Below are 18,506 nucleotides of genomic sequence, written 5' to 3'. Positions count from 1 at the left end.
TCTAGAATACATACCCAGAAGTGGTATATAGTCTAGAAAATATATTTCTGGTAGAGTTGCGGGGTCATTGGGTATAAATATACTTAGATTGACTAAGTACTTCTGGATTAATCTCCAAAGTGGCTGCCCTGTCTGTATTTTCACCAACAGCACATGAGATTCCTATATTCCTAAATTTTCACCAATATTTTCATTTTCTCGCTTTTTCAATTGACATTTCTCATTTAAGTGCAAAGAAATGTTATCACTCTTGTTTATGGTTTCCTAATCACTAATAATTTTGAATATCTTTTTGTATGTTTGTCAGCCTTTTGGACTTTTCTTCCATGAATTACTTGTTATATATTTTTTGGTTGAGTCGTCTTTTACTTATTCTTGATAGATTCCTAGCTAGCAGAGATATTAGCCTCTTTTTTTAGCGTATTGATTGCAAATATCCTCTCTTATGTTTTCATACCTGCTTGTCTTGTCCATGGTATCCTTCATTGGACATGAATTTTTAATTTTAATATAATCGTTGTGCCTTATGGTTTCCTGCTTTTAAGGTTATGTTATGTTTTGTTTTTTTTCACCTTCAATGGGTAATATGCCAATGCTATAATAAGGCTTGAAGGAGGCACATTTCACACGTTAGTGTGAAAAACCAATCATCATGCTTATGATCCACAAAAGGATCTAAGGTTATGTTTAAAAATCCTTTCCTCCTCCAGAAGTCAATACTGCATTCTTCTACATTATTTGATTATTTTATAGTTAATATCTCCATTTCTTAGGTCTTTTGCCCATCTGCAACACTTCTTTCTAAATGATGTTGGTAAGAATCTGGTTTTATTTTCCTCCATAAAGAAAGCCACCCAGGGATGTGTTGGAGCAGCTTGTGCCATGTGGCAAGAGCCAATTGTTAAATATTGAGGAATTTTGCAAGCTGGTTGCTGAATTGTTGGCAGTTTGAAATAGGCTGTGCTGGGAGTTTTTATACCATGGGAATTATCAATAAATCAAGTATTTTTTCCTTTAGGGAACTGGTTTACCACTACACCATTGAAATGTCTACTGAATCTTCCTTTCTTTATTGATCTATACTGCTACTTTTATCATATATTAAGTTCCCATATACAAGGGGTCTTGTCTGAGACCTTTTATGCCATTTCATTGGCCTGTTTGTCTATTCTTGTCTGGTGCCATACTGTTTTTACTACTGTGTCTTTGAAGCTTATCTTAGTGGCTCATAGAGCAAGATCCCACTCTGTGCTCCTCTTTTTTAAAATTGACTTAACCCTTCATAGACTATTACATAGTAGAATATTATGTCCTAAACCATTTTAGAATAAGTTTAACAAGTATATCTGGCATTTGATTGACGTTTTGAAGCTATGAAACAATGTTGGGAGAATTGATACTTTCAAAAAGTCCATCCAAGAACATGATTAACTCTCTACTTATTCAGATTCTGTTGTACAAAGTTGAATTAAATTTTAACATTTTTCCAAATTGCTTTTATTCATTATTTGCTAATTCCTGATGCTTTACAGATATTGTCACAATTCTGAGTGGCATTTTGTTTTTTAAGAATATTTTCCAGTTGATTGTTGTTAATGCTATTAACTTTTGAATTATGAATTAATTCTTGAAACATGCTAATTTTTTGAAATTTGACCTTGCCAAAAACTCTTATTATTTCGGTTGGGTTTTGTTGAATTTTCTATGATCATAGTGTTTTAAAATATGATAGGTTTATTTCTTCCCTTTCTATCTTCACACTGCATTTCCGTTTTTTGATAATGATGGCCAGCATTTACACCACCACATTTTGCTGTAGCAGTGCTGATAAGCATTCAACAGAGCTTGGCCCAGAAATGATCTGATATTGGAACTATCATAAGGATGTTAAATATTTTAATAAATGAATATGTAAGTACAGATGTTAAATATGCTAAAAACTATAGTACAACAAGTAGACAATAATGCATGAACAGATGGTGGATGTCAGCAGAGAGATATAAACTATAACAAGAGTCAAATGAAAATGTTAGAAGTGAAAAACATAGTATCAGAGATGAAGAATTATTTCAATGAGTTTATCAGCAAACTGGACATATCAAAATAAAACATCAGTGAACCTAAAGATAAGTAAATAGAAATTAAGCAAAGTGAAACACAAAGAAAGAACAAAGAGAAAAAATACAGCAAAGGATATAAGGCTATGGGACAACATAAAATACATGAAATTGGAGAAGGTGGAGAGGAGAATAGGCAGAAGAAATATTTAAAAAGAATGGCTGATAATTATTTTTTAATTAATGAGAGTCAACTAATTACAGATTGAAGAAGCTCAGGAAAACTGAAGCAGGATTTAAAAAATATATACCTGTCTACATCATAATGAAACTATAGAAAACCAAAAATGAAAGAAAAAACTTGAAGATAGCCAGAAAGTTTCAAAAGGAACGACTTACACACAGAGAAAAATATATATAAGAATTATAGACAACTTCTCATCAGAAGTTAACTAAGCCTAAAGAAAATGGAAAGACATCTTTAAAGTACTAAAATAAACATCAGTCAGCCAAGAATTCTATATCCAGTGAAAATGTCTTAGAAAAATGAAGGCAGAATGAAGAAATTTTACACAAACAAAAGCTGAGAGAATTTACTGCCAAAAATACTGAGGACAGTTTTTTTTTAGAAAGAAAGAATAAGATGGCAGATGGAGGCTGGGCGTGGTGGCTCACAACTGTAATCCCAGCATTTTGGGAAGCTGAGATGGGTGGATCACTTGAGGTCAGGAGTCCAAGACCAGCCTGGCCAACATGGGGAAACCCCATCTCTACTAAAAATACAAAAATTAGCCAAGAGTGCTGGGGCACGCCTGTAGTCTCAGCTACTGGGCAGGAGAATCGTTTGAACCCAGGAGGCAGAGGTTTCAGTGAACCGAGATTATGCCGTTGCACCTCAGTCTGGGTGACAGTGGAGACTCTGTTTAAAAAAAAAAAAATGACAGCAGATGGAAATTTAGATGTATACAAAGAAAAAAGTGTGCTAGAACAAATAAAAATACAGTTAAATAAAGTAGATACTTATCTTTAAAAGAGAACCGACTAACAAAACAAACACACTAACAGTGTGTTGTGGGGCTTATAACATACATAGAAAAGAAATGACAGTAATAGCATGAAGTAATACAATATTATTTGCATGTATATATGTGTATGTGTATGTGTGTGTGTGTGTGTGTATTAGCCAGGATACAAGTGAAAATCACTCATCATATCATGAACCAGGAAAATATCAACTTGAATGAAAAAAGACAATTAAAATACACTGATACTGAGATGACACAGATGTTGAAATTATCTAACAAGGATTTTACAGAAGCCATTATAAAAATGCTTTGACAGAAAATTATGAACATGTTTTAAACAAATAAAAAATACAAAGTCTCTACAAAGAAACAGAAAAAAATATGAAGAAATGAAGAAGAAACAAGTGGAAATTTTAGAATTGAAATATATGATAACTGAGTTCAGCAGAAGAATGGAGAAGACAGAAGAAAGAACCAGATGAATCAAAGATAAAACAATTCAAACTACCCAATTCTAACAATAGAGAAAAAAACCTTTTGTTTCAAAAAAACAAAATAAACAGAGCCTCAGAGATTTGTGGTACTATAACAAAAGATCTAATATTGATGTAATGAAAGTCTGGGAAGAAGAGAGGAAAGAGAATGGGGCTGAAAATGTGTTCAAACAAGTAATGACTAAACATTTTCCAAATTCAGCAAGAGACATACACCTAAAGATTTAAGAAGCTGAGTGAATCCCAAAGAATAAAAACCCAAAGCAATAGTTTCCAAGACACAATATAATCAAACTTGTGAAAACTAAATGCAAACAAAAAAATCTTTAAAGCAGCAAGAGAAAAGAAAACATAATTTAAATGACAGATTTCTCATCAGAAACAATGGAAGCCAGAAGGACGTGACACAAATTTTTCCAGTGACAAAAGAAAAGAAACTGAAGTCCTATATTCAGCCAAAATAGCCTTTAGAAATGAACTTATTAAAAAAAATTAACTCACTCTCAGATGTAGTAAAACGAAGAGAATTTGTCACCAGCAGACCTATCCTAAAAGAATGGCTAATAGAAGTTTCTTGAAACTGAAAGGAAATCAAAAGCAGAATCTTGGTAACATTAGGAAGGATAAAAGAACATGGAAAAAGCAAAACAAAACTTGTAAATGGATTTTTTTTTTATTTTTAAGTTTTCTAAATTATGTTTGACTTTGAAGTCAAAATTATAATGCAAAAATTTTCTGGTATGGTTCCAAATGTATGCAGAGGAAATACTTAGTAAATTATATTACAAATGGGGGAGGGCAAAGGGACTTAAAGGAAGTAAGGTTTTTACAGTTCACTCAAATTGGTAAAATGTCAACACCAATAGTCTTTGATGAATTATATATGTACAATATCATACTTAGAGGAATTATTAAAAATCCACACACATAGATATAGTCAAAATAGTACAAATATATAAAAATGGAATTCTAAAAAAATTAAGTAACCCACAGGTGAGCAAGAAAAAGAAAAAAAGAGAAACAAAAAAAAAACAGAAAAAACACAAAGAAAATTAAAAGGCAGACTTATACTTAAGCATATGAGTAATTACAATAAATGTAAATTATGTGAATTTACCAATTATAAGACAGAGATCGGCAGAGTGGATTTAAACTATGTCCCAACTATCTACTGTCTGAACTCCCTTTTATTAATAGCAATATAAGTAGGTTAAAAATGAAAGTTTGAAAAAAGATGTACCATGGAAACATTAATTAAAAGAAAACAGGAATTCTTTTCAGGAATTCTTTTTATAAATCAGAGAAAGTATGCTTCAGAGTATAGAAAATCACCAGGTACAGTAAAGGACATTATATAATGACAGAAGGTCAGTCCACCAAGAGAACATAGCAATCCTAAACATTTATGCATCAAGCAACAGAGCTGCAACATACTGAAATGAGAAAAGTTCCCTTGTCCCCCTTGCAGGGTGTGTGATAGGGGTGTGGCTCACTTCTTCTGTGCCCTGCTGCTCAAACCCCTAAGGGGAGCATGCAGATGGGCAGGTTGTGGGGCTCTGACCCCACAGCAGTGCCTAGGGGTGAATGTTTACAGTTCCTGAAGCCCCAGTGGGCGTGTGTTACAGGGTGCTCTTTTAGTTTAGCCATCTGTAAGCAGCTTGTGTTAGTCAGCTCAGTTAGACCCTCTGACTTATCAAAAGGACAGATGGCTTTCTGTATCCCAGGGTTTCTTGCATTGGTGTACCAAAAGAATCAGAGGACACGTGGGATTGGAGAATGAATGCAAGGTTTTATTGAATGGAAGTAGCTCTCAGCAGATGGGGGAGCCAGAAGGGAGATGGAGTGGGAAGGTGGTTTTCCCCTGGAGTCGGGCCGGCTATCCTCCAACCACCCCACCAAACTCCACATTGTTCCGCTAGTCGATGGCCTGCTGGTGTCTGTCTGTGTGCTCTTCTGCCGGCGTGCTCCTTTGCACGTCCTCTTGATGTCCAGCCACTCGTGTGTTCTTCTGCCAATATGTTCCTCTCAACGCCAGCTGTTTGTGTCCCGGCCTGCTAGGGTCTTAGTGTCTTTATAGGCACAGGATGAGAGCGTGGCAGGCCAGGATGGTCTTGGGAAATGCAACATTTAGGCAGGAAAACGGAAATGCCTGTCCTCACCTAGGTCCATGGGCACAGGCTTGGGGGTGGAGCCCTCACCTGGGAGCGTGCCCTTCCCTTCTCAGCACTTCTCTGCCCCCTTCTGTATCAATATGTGAAGGAAAAACTGATAGAACCAAAAAAAGAAATAGGTAAATCTACTATTGTAGTTGGAGGCTTCAACACCTCTCTCTCATCAACTGCTAGAACATCTAGACAGAAAAGCAGAAAATATGTAGAACAACTCAGTAGTTTATAGAACACTTCACTCAGTAACAGTAGAATATACATTCTTTTCGAATGCTCACAAAGCATTTACTATGTGCTGTGATTGGAATGTGTTCCCCTCCAATGCAGTAGTGTTGGGGGTGGGACCTAATGGGAGTTACTTGGGTTATGAGGGCACCATTATCGTGATTGGATTAATGCTATTATCATGGGAATGGGTTTCTTATAAAAGGGTTAGTTTGGCCCCTTTTTGTCTCTCTCTCTCTCACCGTTTCTTTGCCCTTCTGCCATGTGATGATTTCTGCCATGTTAAGATGCAGCAAGAAGGCTCTTACCACATGCCAGCCCCTCAATCTTGAACTTTCCAGCATCCAGAACTGTTAGCCAACACATTTCTGTTTATTATATATTACCCGGTCTGCCATATTTTGTTATAGCAACACAAAATGAACCAAGACAGCAAGATAGATCATATCCTGGGCCATAAAATAAATCTTAACAAATACAATAGAACTGAAATAATACAGACTGTCTTCTCTGACCACAATGAAATCAAACTAGAAATAAATAACAGAAAAATAACAGAATACCTTCAAGCACTTAGAGACTAAATAACACATTTCTAAATAATCTATGGGTTAAAGAGGAAGTATCAAGGAAAAAAATTCAAATAATACGTTGAGCTGAAAGAAAATGAAAATACAACATAAGAAAATTTGTGGGACACAGCTGGAGCAATGCTGAGGAGGAAATTTATGGCACTAAGTGTTTATGTTAGAAGAGAACAATTCACCAGTAGTTCTGGGAAAATCTTCAAAAACTGAGAACTAGTTACTATTTCAAGCTTGTGCATTTCTAATTCTTTCAAGTTCCACACATTCAAGAAATATTATATCAAATGAACGTGCTCAAACATTTCTTTGCTTGAATTTAGAAAAATTTTTTCTCTTTGTTTTTATCAAAGCTGAACAAGCAGTAGGTTGGTTTTACCAGAATGTTTTGGATCCTAAGCAAACAAAGATGGAAAGAATGACTATGATTTGATGTGCATTTGGGGGTTTGTTTGGACATTTAATGAGTTATCAGCTCAGAGTATCATATCCACGGCTGAACCTTGCCATTGATAAGAATCTGAAAGTGATTAGTTCAAGAACTCACCACAGTAACAGAATGAGCGTGAATCAAGAGCAAGACATCTTTATTGTAACACCTCTATCCTGTCTGAGGGATGACAGTTTCAAAGATATTCCCAACCTCATAGACCGGAGATTCTCAGTATGGTTGGATTTTTTTTTTTTCACTTCCCATCTAAACTTGGAAAAAAGGAATGAGAAATCTCAATCAAGATGCTGGTCATAACAAAGTATTAGTCCAGCTAACAGGGCAATAAAAAATATCTGACTTTTGGCCAGGCGCAGTGGCTCATGCCTGTAATCCCAGCACTTTGGGAGGGTGAGGCAGGCGGATCACCTGGTCAGGAGATTGAGACCATCCTGGCTAACAAGGTGAAAGCCCGTCTCTACTAAAAATACAAAAATTAGTTGGGCGTGGTGATGGGCACCTGCAGTCCCAGCTACTCGGGAGGCTGAGGCAGGAGAATGGAATGAACCCTGGAGGCGGAGCTTGCAGTGAGCAGCGATTGTGCCACTGCACTGCAGCCTGGGTGACAGAGCGAGACTCCTTCTCAAAAAAAAAAAAAAAAAAAAAAAAATCTGACTTTTGGGTATATTTTGCAGTTGGTTTAGAAATTAGTGTTTATCCACAGCCTCTTATTTTTCAGGAATGCTATCTAAAATATAGCAGTCTTTCAGTAAATGGATGTGTCATTACTGCTGTGGTTAGTGTTATTATTAAAGATGACTGGCATGTGGAATTAAACCCCTGGCCATAGAGCAAGGCCAACTGGATGAGGAAAGAGAGGCGGGGAAGGGGAAACTTGCCCAGGATCACACATGAGTTAGGTTCTCAGGATAATGACAAAAATGGGACTAGAATGGTCACTTCGAGGATGAAATGAAAACAAGCTCAGGAATATACCTTTCAAGAACTTTAACTTCATACAAATGTAATAAATAAAAGTAAGAAGTTGTTTCAAATAAAACCCTGATAAATGGAAAACAGATATACAATTGCAGAAATAAGTACAAATATATCCAGTAGTCAAATTAACTATAAAATAATTTAGCTCATGTTAAAAAAATAGAGGTTAAATTTTAAAATTCAGCTACATGCTGATTATATGAATGAAAATAAATCAATTTTGAAAATATAATATTGAGTTTTAAGAAATGAAGTGGTTTTTCCTGGATGACACTATTTTTATATAATCTAAAAACACAGAGAGAGGTCCTACATATAGTTTATGGATACATATGCAATTACAATGTAAAAAAATAACTAGAAGGATACTCACCAGATTCATGACACTGGTTCTCTAACGAGGTGAGCAAGTTTGCACTTGGGTGTCAAAGATGGATGCAGCTTTGTCTTCTACATATTCCATTTTAATAAAACTCAGAACAAAAAAATGACTACATGTTAACTTTTTCTGTATTTTATTGTATTTGGGTGTTTGCATATGCTTTTGCTTAAAAAAATCAGATAAAGGAGAAAGATCTTTGGAATGAAAGCAGACAGCACCGATACACTCACTGCCAGGGGAAAGCAGGTGCAAGGCTCCATGGGAACAATGACCTTAGTAGATTCTCATCTGAAAATGGGCATAACTTTGCACTTTTATTGCTCTGGACATTAATAAAACAGTGTACATGTACGAAAGTGTACTGTGCTTGAATGGGAATTAAACGTATGCAAGAAAAATACGGGGACAGTGTTCCTGTCTGGCTTAAACTTTGGTACTATGTGTAACACACACTACAATAGGGGTGGTGTGGTTCCTACAACAGGCACTAGTGGCTGCTATGGAATCCTGAGAAACTCAATAAGATTGTATTGGCATCTGAAAAAAGAGCATTATCAATAGTTTTGGGGTTACATGAGGATGGAGTGACATGTTTTCAGTCTGCATTCTATAAGCTAACACATGTTTAGGTTACTATACTGACTATGATTGCTAAGCTTTAAGGAATACACTGCGATGGCCCAGTCCTGTCCTTGAGTACATTGATTTCCTTTTCTTCTGATAACTTGAGGTTATGGCCTTGAAGAAAATTATAAGGCACAGGAAGAGTGGTATTTGTTTGCCTGGTACACAGTACCTAACATCAACAAGGGGAAAAAGTTTTTCATTCAATTGTTTAAATTCAATGATTGGGCAAGCTGCTGGATTTCCGTGTTCCTAAGAAAATGCAGTTGGAAAGTCATATGTAAATGAGAACTCAACGAAAACTGCTTCTTGCATCTAAGACAACATTTCCTGGTTGAATGGCTCTTAAGAATCACATTAAAGCCTATTCATTATTTTAATATTGAAGGCCAACTTCTCACAAACTCATCCACCCAGGGAGTCCTCACCATCAGCTGTGAAAGGCACAGGACTTGGAGCTCTGAGAATTGCTGAGAATTGATGTAATGATCTCTGGCAAAGCACAAGTGTGGAGCCCATCTGTCTCCTTAGGGCGAGAAAGGGTAATAAAGAATGCTAAGTGAAGGAAAACCCTGAGACAGAGAAGTCACTGAGCAGCAGCTCTCTGCTCTGTGGGTCTTGACACGGACAAACACACACACACACACACCTGTCCACACACATCAGGTTGTTCAAATGTGGGTGGTTGTTCAAATGGTCTTGTGTGTCTCTGCTGGCACATTTCTTCTTATGATTTCTTTTTATAATCTTCAACAATAAAATCGACTGCTATGATCTTAGACCCTTAGTAAATGAAACCTGTTCATTTTCACTAGTAGATTTAAATGTCACAAAGCTGGTATTTTACATGAAAAAGGTCAAGCTTATAAAATATTTCTGCATGAAATCCCCTGAAACAGAGACCATAGGATTTTCCCCCCTTTTGTCAGAAGCACAACAGACAAATACATGGGTTCAAAAATATTAAAGAACCGCCTATCCTCCCCTACTTCCTGTTCATAGAATGAAATCAGAATACATTTATCGACTTCGGCTATTCAAGAATCATGTAACACAGAAATATTTTTTAAATTATTTAATTCAAAAGCAAGTTATCTGTAGGTTTAAAATACAATCATACCCTGTATAATGACATTTTTGGTCAATAAGTGACCACATATATGACAGTGGTCCCATAAGATTATATTGCCATATTTTTACGGTACCTGTTCTACGTTTAGATACACAAATACTTACCATTGTGTTAGAACTGCTTATAGTATCCAGTACGTCACATGCTGCACAGGTTTGTAGCCTAGGAGCAATAGGCCATATAATATAGCCTGAGTGTGTCGGCTCTACCATCTAGGTTTGTGTAAGTACATGCTGCGATGTTTGCACAATGACAAAAATCACCTAATAATGCATTTCTCAAAACGTATCCCCATGGTTAAGTGAGGCATGACTGTCTATTAAAAGACACCCATTTATTTTCTTGGTGACATGCTGTAAATATCTATGAAAATAGGAAATATTGATGAATTTTGGACCTTACCACCTCAAGGAAGAATGACCAGGAAATGAAAATCTTGAGATTTGAAAACCCCTCATTTTTCTAGGCTTCAGTTTGCCTAATTTCTCTCTCATTTTCTCTTCTTTCCTTTTTTCTACTAATCTGGTGAATCCATTTTGGGAAGAAGTGGGCCCTAGAGTCAACCTCTCTGCCCTCTAACTGGACCCGGGTTGGGGATGATGGCAGATCCTGTCTCCCTTCCCTCCAGTCTCAATTCTAGCAAGCAGCATCTTTCAGCTTATGTTGGGGAGTGAAGTAGGATCTGTGACCTAGGACTGAAGCTGGCGCCTGGCGGGACAACTCAGACACCAGACTTTGGACCACAATACCATCAACTGTTAGTGTCTCTCTCTCCAGGATCCCTAGCAACTAATGTTATTTTTAGTGACTGACTCTTTAATATGTACTGCTTGTGAATATGAATTTAAATGTTATGTCCAGGGCACACAGCAGTGCACACAGCACTAGCAGTTGGGGCAATTGAGGTATTAATTTTCTACTCGGTAACTTGCATTGTCAACCACAACCTGCAGAGCAAAGCCCAAACTCTGTAGTGCAGCACTCAAGACCCTCTATTATCTGACTCCATCCTAACTGCCTAGTGCCATGTTCTAGTCACAGGACCTGGGGTCCTGTCATACAGACATGTTCCATTTCCAAATAAACCATGCAGAGCTCTGCATCTGTGCTGAGCTGCTCCTTTGGCTGAGAAGGTCGTTCCTCTCTTCTGTGGCTGAAGCTCATGCTCCCTCAGGGTCCACAGCTGTGTACTAAGTGCTGGTGCTGGCACAGTGACGCACGTCCTTCTAACATCAAACTCGGACAGGGCTGGGGTGTGACCTCAGAACAGCCCACTCCTCCTTAGCGGCACGTTATCTGTCATCTATTTATGAGTTCAAAAGTGGAGATGACAGAAACAAGGAAATAAAAGCGCATCTTAAACATAAGAGGAACTGCCCAGTCTCATTCATAGTAAGAAAAATGCTAAGTAAAAATTCCAGTAAGATACAGTTTCTAATCCAGCAGTTTGGCGGAAAGAAAAGAAGTTGGATGAAACAACTATGGTCAGGCTGTCAGGAAAAGGGCATTTTCATGTAGAATTGGAAGGTTTGTAAATGTGTAAAACCACCGAGGATGACTATCTCGAAATACCTAGTAAATTATAAATATACCTATCCTTTGACCCAGAAATTCCACTTCTAAGAATATATCCTACATATAGCAGTACACATGGGAAATAATATATGTTCAAAATGATCTAACGAGACCTCATTGTAACTGCAAAAGAATGTGAACAACCCATATCCATTTGTAGGGATTGATTGAATATATCATAGTGCAGTCACACAATGAAACTACAAAAAGAACAAGGCTTCCGTATGGACCGATGGGGAAATCTCTAAGATTTATTGTGATGCTAGCTATAGACAGTACAGGCAATATTCAAGTGGGGGAAATAGATATCTGTATTTGCTTTTACAAGCACAAAGAAAATCTCTGAGAGGATATACAAGAAGCCAATAATTATGGTGACTTGTTAATCGTGTTCTAATTTGGAGATGAAGGAATCTGAGTAGGTGGAGAATGTGGTAGGAGGAAGATCTTGATCATAATTTTTTACTTTCTGATTTGTAACCTTGTTAATGTGTTACCTGGTCAAAATGTTTAGACTATTAAAGTGGATTTGTCATTTCCTGGGCTAACTCCAAGCATTGGGACTAGCTGCTTAAGGTGCTGCACTGAGAATTCTGAGCCTTCCCCTGGGCTCGTTGGGAAGTTGTCATGATTAATTATCTGCACAGGGGTGCGGGGGGTGAGCCAGAGGAGAGAAGGGGGGAGGAGAAAGGGGAGGGGGAGGGGAATGAAGGAGACCTCAGCTTTGCCTTTGTGGTACCGGCTGCTTCTAGGCTGAAACAGCTCTTGGAATAAGTAAGATAAGTTTATTACCATCTGTTTTTCCTTTTATTTTAACAAAAATGACTTATTTCTTGGAACACAATGATATTACTTAAAGGTAGTGTTCTGTGATTTGAGAAACAAGTACACCTCAATCCATTCCATTCAAAACGTAATGAAAAGACCCACAGAACTGAAGGAGGAAGGTTGGAATAATTCTGCCACCACTGTGGGGAGCTTCTGTCATGTTGGAAGTCACTGAAACCATTTTTATATCCTTTTATGAAAAATGGAGTCAGCTGTATCTGTCTTGCTCTTTCTCCCAGGATGCCGTCAGATTCAATGAAGACAATACACGGGCTTTGTTCCTGTAGAACAGGACATGACAGTCAGCTGGAATAATGCCGCTGTCCCTGCTGTTCCCTACCAGGCAGCAGCAGCCTAGGTGCTCTCTGTGGTCCCGCAAAATGTGGCAGTCAGAGCCACGTGGGGTGCCAGAGGCAGACACTGTTCAAACGGAGGGTGGTAGTCCTATCTTTGTGCTCTTCCTGGTAATGGTCAGCTTTCAGTGGGTCCTCCAGATGACAGCAGAAGCATAGGCTGATGACTTTAGTGCACAAATTATGTAATAGTTCCTGGGGTCGTTCTTGCAGTGAAACGAGGGCAGGGGAGCTCAGAGCCCACCCATGGTTTTATAAGAAGAATCTCTTCCCCCAAGGATGTTACAGTAGAGTTTGCACACAAAGACTCATCTGCCATGTTACTCTGGGTCCTCCGTGGTGGCCCTTAAATCACAGCCTTCGTCTTTTTGGCAGACACCTATTCTTTTACTTTTCTTTTAAGTTCAGAGGTACGTGTGCAGGTTTGTTATATAGGTAAACTTGTGTTTTTAAATTTTTATTATCTTTTTTTTAGCAAACATTTATTCTTAAGGCAGGCAGCAGACACTTTATATCCTGTAAAAATGAACTTAACACACATGATCAGGCCCACAAGTGTATTTCTGCTTTGTTGGTGCTAGTTCTCCAGCCCCAGGGAGATGGCCTCAGAGACTTCTAGGTTAGCAAAGCACATTTAGCAAAGCACATTTAGCAAAGCACATAGAGGGGGCATCCTCATGTCCTGCTCACTAAAGGACATACACATTAAAGCAAATGTGTCTCCAAATAAGTTCAAGACTTTCTGAATGTCTCTCTGGTGCAAGTGCCATTGGTAAGATTTAACGCCACCCTGACATAGGAAACTGCACTCTTGCCCATACAAAGGAACCTAGGGACAGCTGGCTGCTAGCCAACAAAGTAGTTAGCAAGAATGGACACTTGGTGTTAGAATACATCTGAGAAACACTATAATTTATTATTATTGTTTCTACTTGTACTTTGATACATTGGCTTCCTTAGAGTACAATCCCCTTGAGTCGAAAGAAACAAAACTGGCCAGAAGTGAACTGGTGGGAAAAATTAATCCCTGTCACCGTCTTCAAAGGGACCAGTGTTCCTGGAGAGAAGGACTCTCTGGCCCCACCTGGAGCCCTCTGCAGGGCATCCTTCCTGCCTCCAAGCCCAGTTCACCCCTCTGTCACCTCTGCACCATGGGCCTGAGTCACCACTGAGGGCAGCCCTCACCATTCCTTGGTGGATCCCAAGGGAAGGTTATTCTGTAGCATAGATTGTGAAAAGGCCTGGCTGAAGCTTTGCAGTGATATTTGCATCTTGAGAAAGTTTTTCCTTCATGAGAGTAGAAAAAAAATTCCTTCACTCTGGCATTCTGTCTCCCTCTGAGGTGGGGTCATTAGATGCACAATTTTGATTTTCAGATTAAAAGGCCCTGATGCTTTTGTGGCTGGCTGGGTAATCCTCGGCCACACAGATCCATTGTCCCTCTTGAACTCACTATAAATGGGGAATAAGCTCCTTCCATGAGCTCCTTAATTTCCTCAGAGGCTGAAACAACTCCCTGGCAACAGTGGTCCAGCTTTGCATCCATGCAGGGGGATTTGCAAGGCTGGTCCCCACCCCCACCCCAGGCACACAAAAAGGCTTCTATTTTTTTTCAGAGATTACATGGCGGGCAGAGAAAGAGCAGCTGAAACACGTGACATGTGACAGGGTGTGAATAGCTGTGCCGCGCTGGCACTGAGTCTGTGGCTGATTTACTGAGGGGGTTTCCTTCGCTGAGGGTCTGAAGGCGGGAGCTGCCATCCACCATGATAATAAGGCTGCATGTCCTGGAAATGCTCCGAATGCCTGCCTTTTGAAAACTGGAGGGACTCAAGAGCCTTTGGCTTATCAGAAGTAAAGTAAATAAAAAGAATACACAGAGAGATCCTTATTGCCTAAAGCCTATTGACTCCCATGAAAGTTTCTGATAAGGCTTTTAAGAATATCATCTTATTCTGACGTTCAAAGCAGCTTTGATGGTAAGGCTCTGAACTCGCCAGCCCTAGGGCCAGCCTGGCACATGGGTAACAGGGGCGGGGCATGTGTCCCTGCAGGGGCAGGGAGGGCCCAGCCTACAGCTCTCTCCCACCAGCTTGGTGCCTACGAGCCCACCATGCTGTCTCCATGCCATTGTGCTGAGCACAGAAGTCCTGAGCCGATCACAAGCCCAGTCTGCTCTTCCTGCTAAATGGTTCAATCGGAGCCAATTCCTTCCTCTATTCTCAGAGATTCAGGGCAACCGGAGAGAATGGGACCCTAAGAGGATTAAACACCCAGGGCAGAGAGATGGTGATGCTGAAAACAAGCAGAGGAGAGGAAAATTGTACTGGGGATTCACCTATTGTGAAGGCTGCAGGCTTTTGTTACTTTGTCTCATCGCCAACTCTAGTGGCAAACTAGGAAAATTGAAGGTGCCGAGTTTTAGCTCTAGTTGTTAAATTGTACAGGGTTCCCAGAATCTCCTAACTTCTCCTGTTGCTCACAAATGTGGTAACTAGAAAAAACAGTTTAAAAACTTGGCATCCTTCAAAAGTATCTTAAAATAGATTTATATTTGTAGGTATGATCAATTTTCAAAAGGCCCTTTTTAAGCCTGGAAACAAAGTTAAACTCCACAATATTGCAAAATTAGAATCCGCAATTGAACTAAAACTTTATACATGGGATTTGCAGTCTTTCTACATCTCTGGTTCAGAAATGAATTTGGAATTCAAGACAATTCATCATCTCTTAAGGAAAAATGAATTGGGAAACGAAAGCAGACTGAATTTGTATTGATATTAACCCAGTCTTGCGGGTGTTATTCCTGTGTTATTTCACCCGAGTCTTCACATCTGCAAGCACTCACTCTCATCTGTCAATTATGCAACTGTAATTTTGATCAAAATGAAACACTCCGCACTGCGATAGAAACAGGGCGTGGTATTCTTTTTTGGACTAGGAGATTTGAATAAAACATGATAACACCGTGGTTCAACTCCGCAAACACTCCCGATCATTCACCCAATTTCGGCTTCACTCTGTGGTTTGGATGCAGATTATGGAAATCACAGCCTGGACCCGGAGCACTTGTCGCAGGAGCAGCAGGGTTTCCGGACCCAGCATCTCCCTTCCCTTCGCTCTCCTGACAGCTGCCTGCATCTGGAAAACATTAAATAACCTCATCCTTTATGTGGATTCATTATGCTCTTCAAATTCATTATCAATTATCAACTGACTGTGAAGGATGTTTGAAATCAAAATGAAGAGGAAGTAATTAATGATGAAGAGTAGGATCTAGAAGGAAAGGTGAGCCCTCCTGGGGTTAGGACACGGAGCTGAATGCTGCAGCCACTGTGTGTTTCCTTAAATTTAATGGCATTTGCAATACTTTTTAAATCATTGGAAGATAAGAAATTTGGCTCCATTGTATGTAAGAAGTAAAGCCAAGTCTCAGTTGTATATCTTCAATGGCACTGGAAGGTTTACATGGAAAAGCCAGACTTTTGGAGTATTGCTATCTGTAAAGGGAAAATATAAACAACCAGAACAACCTATCTGAGGATGGAACTCCCAAAGCAGTATGACTTAGATCAAATGATTTTTAAGGGGTTTCAGCCCTTAAATCAAATGATTTATACAAAGGAGGGGGTTCCATCATCCAGGGGACTCCCTCCTGCCTTATAAATCATGTGATCTAAGGGCTGAGACCCCATTGTGAACAGAGAAGACCTGCCTTCGAATCTGCCACCAACTGGGGATGGGTAGCAACCTTTGACAAGATAGTTATTCTCTTTGTGAATCCAAAGCTGCTTTTTGGAAACCTGAGCCTCAGAAATTGACGCTTAGAATGTGTAGTCCTACTTTGGGCAACGAGACTATTTCTGTGCTGGGAGTATAGCCCCCTCTTCCCATATCACCCATTTACCTGCCTCACATAACATCAGCTGGGCAGGAGGGCAAGGCCAAAGGGCTTCCATCCTTCACCGTGAGGAATGCAAGTTCCCTACACGAGTGGGAGAGAGAGCTCATTATCAAGAGGTCTTTCCTCCCCAGGCAGCTTCAGAGAACCATCTGTTGATGTGGCCAGGAAATGCTGGCTGAGATCCCAACAAAGGAGCCGAGAAGTCCTGGCCAACGTCTGGCACCTGTGTAAATGTCTGTCACAGCAAGAGTGACCCCCATAATTACCTCGACCTTATTCAAGCGAGAAGTGCCCGTCAGCCTGAGCCCGGTTTGAGAGGCATGCTTGCTGCTTCCTCCCTCTCCCCGTGAGCGCGCTCACTGAATCTCCAGCTCAGCAGCAGCCCCAAAGCCCCCATCATCAGAATTTCACCTCCTTCAGCAGCAGGAAACCTCCTCCAAGTTGGGGGAGGCGCCGCACACAGTCCTGACATCAAGGGCTTTCCTTAGAAACACCCCAGCTGGGGGCTTTCTTTTGACTCACAGCACTTTCAGCCAGGATGTTCATGAGCCTGGGGTCCATTGTTTGTGAAGTCAACTGGATTCCAAGTTTAAACATGCAGAGGAAAGGAGGAGTTCCTCAAGCACCTCTGAACTCCAGCAGCTCTGGAATATTCCCATTTCAACATTCCCACCTGTGGTCCATCCTCCCTCCTGCCCCTTCCATCACAGGGGACGAGATGTGTCCTTTTCAAAGGGTGTGAGGAACAACTGTTATGCACAGAACTAAGGTTAGAAAACACCTTGTAAGTCAATTGATTAACAAGCACATGTTAAGTGCTCACAAAATACAAATAATACCAATATTACCTCTCATATTTCAGCTTTCTTGTAGCCTAAAGTCCAAAACTCTGTTTTGTGGAACAGGATAGCATGGCCTATTTAAAGATAAAGTGCATTGTGCCCTTCAGATTGATATGGATATTTAAAATTCCATCATGCAATTTAAATAAGCGTGGAAAGACATGAATTCAAAAAGTAAAATTGTCACCTATAGAAGTGCATACTAACAATATTACTAACAGTAAAGGAAATGTGATTAAGCATATCTAAGTATCATTACAAACCTAATAAAAATAAAAATTATAAGAGACAGTTTCACTGGGATTATGAGTAAGCCATTCAATATTATGTGGCAATGTGAATTTGTTCAATATTTCTGGTGCCATAAACTCTCTGCTCAGACTTACAGCTCATCATCCCGAATACCTTCAACAAAAAGCCAATCTACAAAAAAAATTAAATGCCTTGTGCAAAGATAGAGGAAAACGGAGGTCAACTTAAATGTCCCCCAAATTATTTGCCTGAAGGTAATGTTTTAGAGTTTTCAGAGTCGTGAGAGAACGAAAGTTTAAGAATCAGAACGTGGTTAGATGATGGTGTGTCTGACTGAAATAATGAACTGCATCAGGGGAGGTGTCTATTTGTGAAGGAAGCTGTGCCTACCAGCACCAGACCTCTCAGATAATGTCTAAGTCTCCAATGCCCAAAGTAGGAAGGACTAACCCACCCAGAAGGAGAAGCCAGGCAGTGCCAGGTAGTGTGGTGTGGCGGTTAAGGGCATGGGAGCCAGGATACCTGCCTTTGGATGTGGTCTTCACTTCTTTGCTGTGTGACCATGGGAAGGAACTCAACTTCTTTGTGCCTAGGTTTTTCTCATCTGAGAAACAGGAATAATAATAGTCCGT

The 18,506-nt window shown here is 39.6% G+C and overlaps 1 non-coding gene across 1 annotated transcript; it reads right to left on the bottom strand.

Annotated features, from left to right (window-relative positions):
• Positions 1–572: 572 nt before the first annotated feature.
• LOC112130006 (small nucleolar RNA U13) lies at positions 573–675 on the bottom strand. The gene has a single exon (XR_002912329.3). It is a non-coding gene; the product is annotated as a small nucleolar RNA U13 (small nucleolar RNA).
• Positions 676–18,506: the final 17,831 nt, after the last annotated feature.

This window comes from Pongo abelii, chromosome 17 (genome assembly GCF_028885655.2).
Source record: "Pongo abelii isolate AG06213 chromosome 17, NHGRI_mPonAbe1-v2.0_pri, whole genome shotgun sequence".
Taxonomy (NCBI): Eukaryota; Metazoa; Chordata; class Mammalia; order Primates; family Hominidae; genus Pongo; species Pongo abelii.
The sequence above is the reverse complement of the archived record's forward strand: the minus strand, read 5'-3'. Positions and strand labels throughout refer to the sequence as shown.